The following is a 9,386-nucleotide window of genomic DNA, read 5'->3' on the forward strand; positions in this document are numbered from 1 at the left end:
AGTGCAGGGAGGCAGATGTGCAGAAGTATAGATTAATTACATCATTACGTTGTAGTAACGGCGTATACTATAGCCAAGATTAAGCCATAGCATAGCCACCGTTATCCAACAGCTGAACTTCGATTTTATTGATTGCGTGGTCTAGGAAATGGGTTTACATATTATATACAGAATCGGGAGGCACAAAAGCTAGAAAATGTCACCGGAACCTCCTGCCATTAGTAGGTACATATGAGTGTTATAACATGCAATAACAGTGCAAACAAACAAATGAAGAAAGGTATCACGCAATACATAATATTGTCCAATGGTGGCCAACTTTATCCAACAGATGGCCAACATTTGCTTGTGATTGCGTTATGCGAATATAGATACGGTAGGCCTAATACAAATGATATGTTTTTTTCCACATTATTTGATATTCCATGCTATATTTAGTATTGGTTGTAGTTTTGTGGGGTAACTTGTACGTATTAATTCTCCTACCTCTGTATTTTTCTAGTTGTTCCTAAAAACGCGTTATTTCATTGCCGACGGACGTATGTAAACTTGCTCATGAGATAATTATACATTCAGATGTCTACTTCAGTCAAAAGCTCCGTGATTTGTCTTTGCGATAATCTCGCGGGCCATCGCGCCTACGATGCGTATTAAGTGCAAAGCTTTAATTTGTTGTGAGTAAATGAGCGATAGATAAATGTTGTTGACATCTAGAGGGGTTAGGCTGAGCGAGAAGCACACGTGCACAAACACCCGCACACGTACGTCCACTGAAATTGCAATACGAAATTCGTTCACAAAGACTTATTGAACTAAGGTTTGTATTGATTGAAGCGCTCTGTCGTGGTTGCAGCGGTGATCTCAGACAACGCCGCTTTTACAGCAATGAGTTAAATTTAACTTTAATTAGGGTGGGAATATGAATATTATTATGAATATGACGGTGAGTATGAATTAGTATGAATGAGCAGTAAATAAAACGTGACACCATCGCTACGCTGCACGGAAGTGTTACAAGGAAACAAGCGGCTCTGGCTCAGCTCGCTGTAGGCCTGGGCTAGTTCAATGGGTTCGTCTTACTTTTTTTTTCACTTTTTCAATATTTCTTTCCGCTCATGCTTCACGCAGTCAGAGATATTTTACCCTTCTACTTAACTCTAGCCTTGCGGCCATATTGTTGACGTTCCTGCGTGTAGCCCCCGGCCACCTTCAACTTTGCTGCAGCGTTATACATATATGCACGTGTACTCTGGTTCATTATTTTTGTACGTCTGCTGCTTTTTTTTTTTTCGTCTGCTTCGATAAACATGTAAACAAGAAACATCTGCTTGCCTCCCACAAAGTGGGGTACGCACACTGGCCTGAGGCGTAAGCCAAAGGCTAAAAATCAAAAGTACAAAAAAGCTTCAAAAATAAAATTCAGGGGTTTTAGATTTCAACCTCACCCGCTTCGTTCCACATCGTTTGCCGTAGCCCTTTCGCGGGGGGTGTTTACGGCCGCAGATACGATTTGTAGTCGTTGTTTGTTGTTGTTATTTTGTCGTTGATGTTGATGTTGTTGTTTCTTCCAGATTTGCTCGTGTTGTATACATGCACGTCATTTCCTGTAGCCCTTTCGGTGGGCGTTTACGGTCGCAGATACGATTTGTCGCTGCTACTGTTGCTGTTGTCGTTGCTTCTACATTTGACGTTGTTGTTGTTGTTGGAGGTGGGGGTGTTGTTGTCGGTGTGGTTGATGTTTGTAGCCATGTACGTTTTTTGTGTTCAAACGCTTGGGGCGCGTGTGATCCGTGGCTTCTCAACCCGACCATGTCATATCGTCTGCTTCATGAAGCTCACCGCTGCGGGCGATGGTTGGTGTCTTTTAGTGAGTCAGGGGGTTCGAAATAATAAAGTTGGGGAGCTAGAAGGGCGGGTGTCGGGAAGAGAACCGGTGCCGGTGGTTTCAAGCGTGGTTTGGCTAGCACCGCACCGTCTCCTTCCCTTATCCGGCTGCACCGCCCTCGGCCCACTTTAACCGGATGCAGAGACTTTGAGCTCCACTTTAACAAAGACAGAGACCATTGCTATTTTTCTAACTTGCCTAAGAAACTCGACCACCGTTAACACAGTGCTGGCGTCTGTTTGTGAGCGGTAGTTATTAGATGTTTTTAGCTTTTTCGGTATTCCGGTACACGCAAAGGGGTTTATGGAGTACCGGCTTGCCGGACGATGGTATCGACATCTTGTGGCTCTTCGTGCAACCGAAATTATACACACTTTTGTTTGTTTTAGCCTGGCGTACGTGAAGAAAGAAAACCTTCAAATGCAACTCATTCGGTATTAGACAGCTTCCTAAAATTTGCATCTGCAGAGAAGTAGAATGCACTAGGTTTCTGCAGTAACATGTGTGTGCTTGTCTGGTTCATCTCGTCTCCGCCAGATGGCACCACCTATCCGTATCTCCGCGTTTACGCCTATGGTATCTGGTGTATTGCTAACGCAAAGAAGTTTGAGGACAAGTTACAGCTCTTTATTGTTCATTTTAACTTCCTTTACGTTCACATTACCACTATGAACTCTTTCAGAAGTCACGCTCTACGTACCTGTTTATGGGTGTATGAGTGTGGTAGTAGTAGGTAGTAGTAGTGAGGATGGTAGTGGTGCTAGTAGAATTTAAGGATTTGCTTTGTCTGTGTTCTGCCTTTTTACAGTTCAGTTTTCATGCCAGCGAAATCTGCGAAGTCGCCGCGCACGCGACGCCAGCTGGTGAGTGACGTAAGTTACCTGAACACCTTGCGGTCAACTTTAGAAACGCACACACGTGCGCGCACTGGAGAACACAGTGGCCGTTGATAATGGAAGGAGCTTTCCTAAAATAAAATAGTTAAGTCTGTCCATGTTGGCGTCTTAGGTTCTGGTTGGTCACGGCTCGTGCGTTCCACATGCTAATGATGTTATCGCGACCCCCCTCCCCCTTCCACCCGGCCTCTCGCACTAATCCTTCCCTCTGTTTCACTTGCCTCATCTCGAGCTACCGTAACAGCTTCTAACCTCACCGAGTCGGAGCTTTATGAGGAGGGGAGAGGGCGAACAAACAAATAACGACAGAGGGCGCGAGCGCAGCTTTCCTTGATCTCGTTATGTCAACCCTCGACTTTGGGCGTCGACGCCATGCTCGGACCTCTCAAAGTAGCGCCCCACGTCAAACATTTAGCAAAGGCTTGTGGAACGGAGCGCTTGAGATCGATTGATGGAGAAGGGTTAACGGACGAGAAAGCCGAATGGAGTTGGAGGAAGCAGCCCCAGTGTTCTCTAGGCTGTACAAAAACACACTCTGAACACCTACGCAACAATAAGTCAACATAATTTCCTGAGTGTCCTTCTTTTTGGTGCTATGAAGTGCGCATCGCCCTCACATCCGAGGATACAACGATCAACCGTACATGTAGATCGTGTGAACTGTTAGTTCCCAACCACCATGTAGGATTGGCCATGATTCGTGTAGTTCTGAATGAGATAATTACTAATGTAGAACGAAGGAATTTTATTTTCCGTTTATGTGCTTTGTTAATGTTGCGTTTTGTATTTGCCACACTTTGTTTAATATACGCTTTGTAGGAATGGACAAAGAAAAAAAAAACTTGCAGATTCGTCGAGTGGTTTCTGTTTCACTTTCGACGTGCATGTTTCGAACATTCCCGCGCTGTTATCCGGCTTGTACTAGTATAAACGTGGTGACGACCTAATTAATGGGCGAAGACAACAAAATTAATGATCGTTAACACTGTCGCCTCGTTTCTAGCTTCGTAGCAAAGCCTCAAGAACGCGCATTAGCTCCCTCCTTACGCACAATACACGGGCTGTTCGTTATGTTCTTATTAACTACCATTTCACGGAATAACGAACTAACGAACGAGCTACTAATAGGAACGGACTCAGCGGCGCGGCGCTAACAAATGCTTAACCACGGCGATGATTGAGAAAAAGCGAATCCTTGCGCAGGAAGCTAAGGACACACTGCAGACCTCCTTTTTCCTCCGCGACGCGCAATTTTGGTCCCCTGTATTACCGTAAATACTCGTGTAATGGTCGCAGGGTTTTTTTCTTTCTAGATGTGGGGTTGAAACTGCGGGTGTGGTGATTATACGGAGAAAGAGACAAACTTTTGTTTTTCTAAATATTTTTGGCGGCGCTTGCCTCTATTGAACTGCAGTGCTCACTGGCACTGATAAAAGCGAAAAAAAAGAAAAAAAAAACTCACAGGGTCTCTTATGCAGTCGCCTATGACGACTCGATGGCGAAAGCAGTCTTCTTCTTTTTTATTCCAAGTCGATGTATTGATACTTTTCCGCCCCCCTCCGAAAGCTTTCTGCGCGTAATGTTGTTTTGCACAGCTTCCGTGATCGGCCCCCTTGAGTAAACGACGATGTCATGTGATAACATCATCATATGACCTCACGTGATGTCATGATGACGTCGCAAATTTCACCGCTCTATGACGTAATGATGACGTCATGTGGCGGTCAGTTTTCACGTTTGATGGGGCATCTACGGCGTCGGCCTCAAAAGCTTCGCAATTCTCGCGCCACACCATGAGTAACACCGCTAATCTAAAAAACAAAATCAAGGCTGCGGCTAATAAACGGGTAATTTGAAGTATATTTTTCGGGGACTTTCTTAATAAAGTTGAGGGTGCGGTCATAGCACGAGTATATACGGTATAACATTTTTTTTTCTGTTATTTCGTATTAGCCGCTTCCTCCGCATTAGCGTTCAGCCGGCCTGAGTTGGTTCCGCTGCAGCCTTAAAGAACAAACACAATACAACTGGACCCTGGAAGCACGGTTCACGCAGAACCCGCGTACAGGACCTCGCAAGCTCGCGTTGGACGCTTGCTTATAAACCGCGGATAATTTATTCCGGTCTGGCGCGCCTGTTAGTACACTCTGCCACATTACTTCAGTGCAGTGCAGGGAAACGTGCAGACTGCATCGCCATGCCAAAAGCCAGAGATCCAGAAACCAAACCATGTATCCCGAGAGGGATGCGTGGATGTAGGTAAATGGATAGATGTAACTGGTATGGATGTAACTCTTACCTTGGTATGGATGGTATGGATGTAACTCTTACCTTTATATTTCTACTCAGAAAGTCTGTAGCCGTACTATTATTATTTTCAAACCGCCAAGGTAGTCTGGTAGTTACACTGCTCGAGTGCTGACCGAAGGTCGCGGGATCGAATCTCGGCCGCAGCGGCCGCATTATCGATGGCGGCAAAATGGTACAGGCCTGTGTACTTAGATTTAAGGGCACGTTAAAGAACCCCACGTAGTCGAAATTTGCGGAGCCCTCCACTACCGCGTCCCTCATAATCATATCGTGCTTTTGACTCGTAAAACACCAATAATTATTATGAGAAGAATCAATATTAAAGCTCGCCCGTTGCTCACTTCTTGTCGTCCTGTACTCGACGTCGCCAATTAAAAAAATTAAATAAATGGTGATAAATGTCGCTGAAGGGTTAGTGGCGTGCGAAAAGGCGAGCTGTCTGTCCCTTTTCGTGATCTTGGTCAGATCCTTATTCGAATAAAAACTCGAGGCCCAATATTTTATACGCGGACGAAGAGTACACAAACGGCAGGACTGTTTCATGGTGAACATTTTTATTTATTTATTAGGTACCGCCAGCCTGTACTTCAGGCCATAAGTAGGAGTGTTTAAAATTTAGTTACATTGTACCTGAGTAAAAAAAAAGTGAGAAAGAACGAAAAAGAGCATACAAACAAACAGAGATGTGTGCAGAAGAGCGAACCGGAACTGAAGTAACAAAGTGGCTCAAAATAATCCAGCATCCTTTCAGTTAATGCAATACAGAAGCCTTGGGAATATTCGATACCTTGTCACACATGTGGCGTTCATGCAGATAACGCTTTATTCGCCACTCACAACATATACACAGAATCGATAAAGGAAACGTAATACGCAGTGTCAAAAGACGTAGACTTAAGCGTGCGGCTTTAGATGAGACCATTGGCGATATAGGCCCCTTCATTTCAGGGTAAGAAGTGTGGTAGTGAATTGATGAGCAACTCGAAGCACCTGGAGTGCGCAAATACAGGGGAGGGATACCTGAGGAAGCGAAAGAATGAGCAACCCTTCATCAGTGCTCCCTTATCTGTATCTCCGCACTCGAGCGCTTCGCGACGCTCGTATTCGCCACGAATGTAAACCAACTCGTCCACATCGCTATGCTTTTATACAGGACTAATGCATAATTACCAAGTTCATATAACTTTCACTGTCAAGTTTTAAAAAAAAACGCAGCCGTATTTCGTGATGCTAATCATCGGACACGATGCCCAGGCTTATCTGCACTGCACGCATTTGGTGACACAGCAGACGCTTTTCTCTGTGTACGCGCATGCGCGGATTTGTGGAGAGCCCACGTTTGTATCCTGCACTAGGGCCTCCGTTTAAGACCAGGCTAGCGGCCGCGCGTGGACTAAGTTCTTGCGTCCTACAGTATACCCGCGGCCACTGCGCACAAGTACGAGTATGCACCGCGCAGTGCCCATGGTGACGCTACCGGCGAACTCATTACCGCAAATTCCCGGGGGACTTAGACACGCCACCAGTCTGGATTGAGAAAGACATGAAAAGGGACCTCCAGAATGAATCACGCCCGCACGCCGGTAAATGCTCGTGGTCTTGCTTCTTGTAGTTCGGTGCGCTCGTGTAAGGCAATGCAACGGGAACCGTAGCTATACACCGGAACACAATGGATGCCTCTTCTCTCTCTCTTCGTGCGGGAAAAAATTCATCTTGTGAGCCGTTGTTACGCTGGGAACTGGCGGATCTAAGTTGGAACGGTCTCTGGGTTAAGGGACTGCCGAAACTTCTCCCGTTAGGCAAGAATGCACGAAAGAAGATATAATTAGGGCTCGGGCGAGGTATAGTGCAGACTGCCTTGGAAGCGGTAGAGGAGACGCGGAGATTGTGCTTACTTACTACTTGGACTCGTACAGGCGTTGGACTCGGGCTTAACTAGTTGGTTGATGAGTATCGACGCTCATTTTAGTCTAAGACTGCCGAGTAAGGCATAGATGCCGAAGGAGGATCTGTTGAGGAGTACCGTGAGACGAGGAGAGAGCAAATTATTGTGAGCAAATAGTCCCACAATGAAGACGGACCAACTAGCCCACCTGTCCATTTTGTTAGAGTGCAAATTAAACGGCTGAAGGTGCGCGTCTTAGAGGGGCGGCCATCGGCGTTTCCTGGTTCTTTATTTCTTGCGAGGTGCAGTTTGAAAGATTGTTTCTTTGCATTCAAGAGGTTTGAAAGGCTGTAACAGCGAAGCGATCGACCGAAGAAAAGGCTTCCCGACAAAACCTGTTTGCTTGTTGGGTGTGCAATATTGGAGCAGTTCGGTATAGGAAGGAACACGTGATAGACTGTGCGTTGTATTCCTCAAGAAAGTGTGTGGCTGTCAATAAGCATTCCTTTCCTCCGTTATTTTTTTTATCATATATAACATAAGCTGTCGAGACTACATTTGTCGCCTAGGACAGCTATTGCAAGACCTGCATTTGATGTTTATTCTTTTACATATAATTTTCCCGCACTCTTCTAGGGCATTCTTTCCCATCCTCCCATCTCCCTGAAGAATAACGAAAAGGGGAATATAGGCTGGCTGATCATTCGGCTCTGAATAAAGAGCTTTCTCTCTCTCTCTCTCTGATGAGGCATGCATTTCTACGAGGGCAGTAAATGATGAGATAGAAAAGAGGAAGTTTTGACTTTTTCGGGTGGGAATTCGAGAAAACGAGGTGGCCAACGTACAAGAGGTGTGCACGGAGCCTGTATTAACGCTGACGCATTAATATGAAGAAAACGGAAGAAACAGACGCCCCACACAAACGACGCGTAATACAAGAGAAAGCGTACGGTTCGGACTGGCGTAGGGGCAATTCGTTTCGTGGGCGAGTCCGCTTCGGTTAAGGCCGCCGGTAGCGCTGGGGCCTGCGCGTGCCTTCGTCTCGACTCGACTCGACTTGGCTTGCTTTAATTACGCGGGATTTCGCGGTGGGCCGAGAAGTAGGCCACCGCCGGCCACCCGGGACAGGAGTTCTGTCGCGGCCTCGGCAGCGTGTTGTTGGGAACAGTGCAAGTTGTTGTTCTGCCCGGGACCACTCTCCCGGAAAAAGTTTTTTCCGCGTGCTCCGCGACGCGGGCGGTGTGTGGACTACCGCGGCTAATCAAGAACTCGTTTTGCCGTGGGATAAAGCAAAACTTCTCGAGTAGGCCGGCAAATGAAGCAGGTAGCGTACACAATAATGACTTCGTGAAGCCCTCGCGCTAACTCAGGTTCAGGCCTAGAGAGCTAGTATATCGACGTAACCGCCGTACAGATGGCAATGAACAATTGGTTTTATTTCAGTAATTTATTTTCAGGAACCGGAGGAATTAGTGGAAGAATCGAGTATGGTTTCGCAAATATGTAGTCATCTGTTGTCTTACTTAAAAAAATGATTATTGACCTTGAGATCGAACAGAGTCGGCACCTAGCGGCGAGCGGACGATACCCCATAGTGTGGATGGCATGTTGCATCGTCTGTTAGCCACAATGTGTTCACCTGTGTGCGAACGTCATACACATCCTCGGAGGGCAGCTTATTCCGTTCTGTTAGCACAGTCTCAAATGCTTGTACGTACGCCTATACTATATACACTAGCATTTCGCATTCCGCGCCTGATATGCACTGTAATAAGTAAGTGTATGGATGTGTCAGTATGAAGCTAGGCGTATAATCATCGTACCGTTCATTCTCCAAAATAATTTCGATGTGGGTGTCACTTTGTCGCTCATGCACATCACATAGTGCATTTGGCGTCGTCCTAAAGAAAATATGTACTAAATGTCGAAGTGTGAATGTAGCATTTTAGAGACACCATCTCGGCAACTGTTGGCGATTTCGAAATTCTTGTGGTACCGCAAAGCTTGAAATTGCATCTGCAAAGGCAGGTTATCGATAAAGAAAGACCTCATGCCATGCACTGCTATAGCGGCACACTTGTTAGGAGTATAACTTCGTGACCGTCGTTTAGCGCTTACGCGGCTAACCTTGTCCCAGTACACATAAATATTATTTTTAGCGAGTGAAATTTGGCGCTTTTCTTCATGAATTGTCCGCTAGAAAGAACAGAAAATCGAATACAGTATTACATGAGGGCTATGCATGACACGGAGGTCATAAAACTGTGTTGCCAGGGGCTATTATAGATTGGGAGAAATTAACATACAAAAACACCCGTTTACGTAAATTTAGGTACGCTTTATAAAACCCCAGGGGATCAAAATTAATCATGACGGTGTGCCTCGTTCATCGTGGTTTTCACGTAAACCG

The 9,386-nt window shown here is 45.8% G+C and overlaps 1 long non-coding RNA gene across 1 annotated transcript in view; it reads left to right on the plus strand.

Annotated features, from left to right (window-relative positions):
- The window catches only part of LOC119375558 (uncharacterized), a 166,941-nt gene that overhangs the window by 27,200 nt on the left and 130,355 nt on the right, over positions 1 to 9,386 (plus strand). Inside the window, exon 2 of the long non-coding RNA XR_005180385.2 lies at positions 2,694 to 2,748. This is a non-coding gene — a long non-coding RNA (uncharacterized LOC119375558). The remainder of the gene's footprint in view (positions 1 to 2,693; positions 2,749 to 9,386) is intronic.

This window comes from Rhipicephalus sanguineus, chromosome 11 (assembly GCF_013339695.2).
Source record: "Rhipicephalus sanguineus isolate Rsan-2018 chromosome 11, BIME_Rsan_1.4, whole genome shotgun sequence".
In the NCBI taxonomy this organism is placed as follows: domain Eukaryota; kingdom Metazoa; phylum Arthropoda; class Arachnida; order Ixodida; family Ixodidae; genus Rhipicephalus; species Rhipicephalus sanguineus.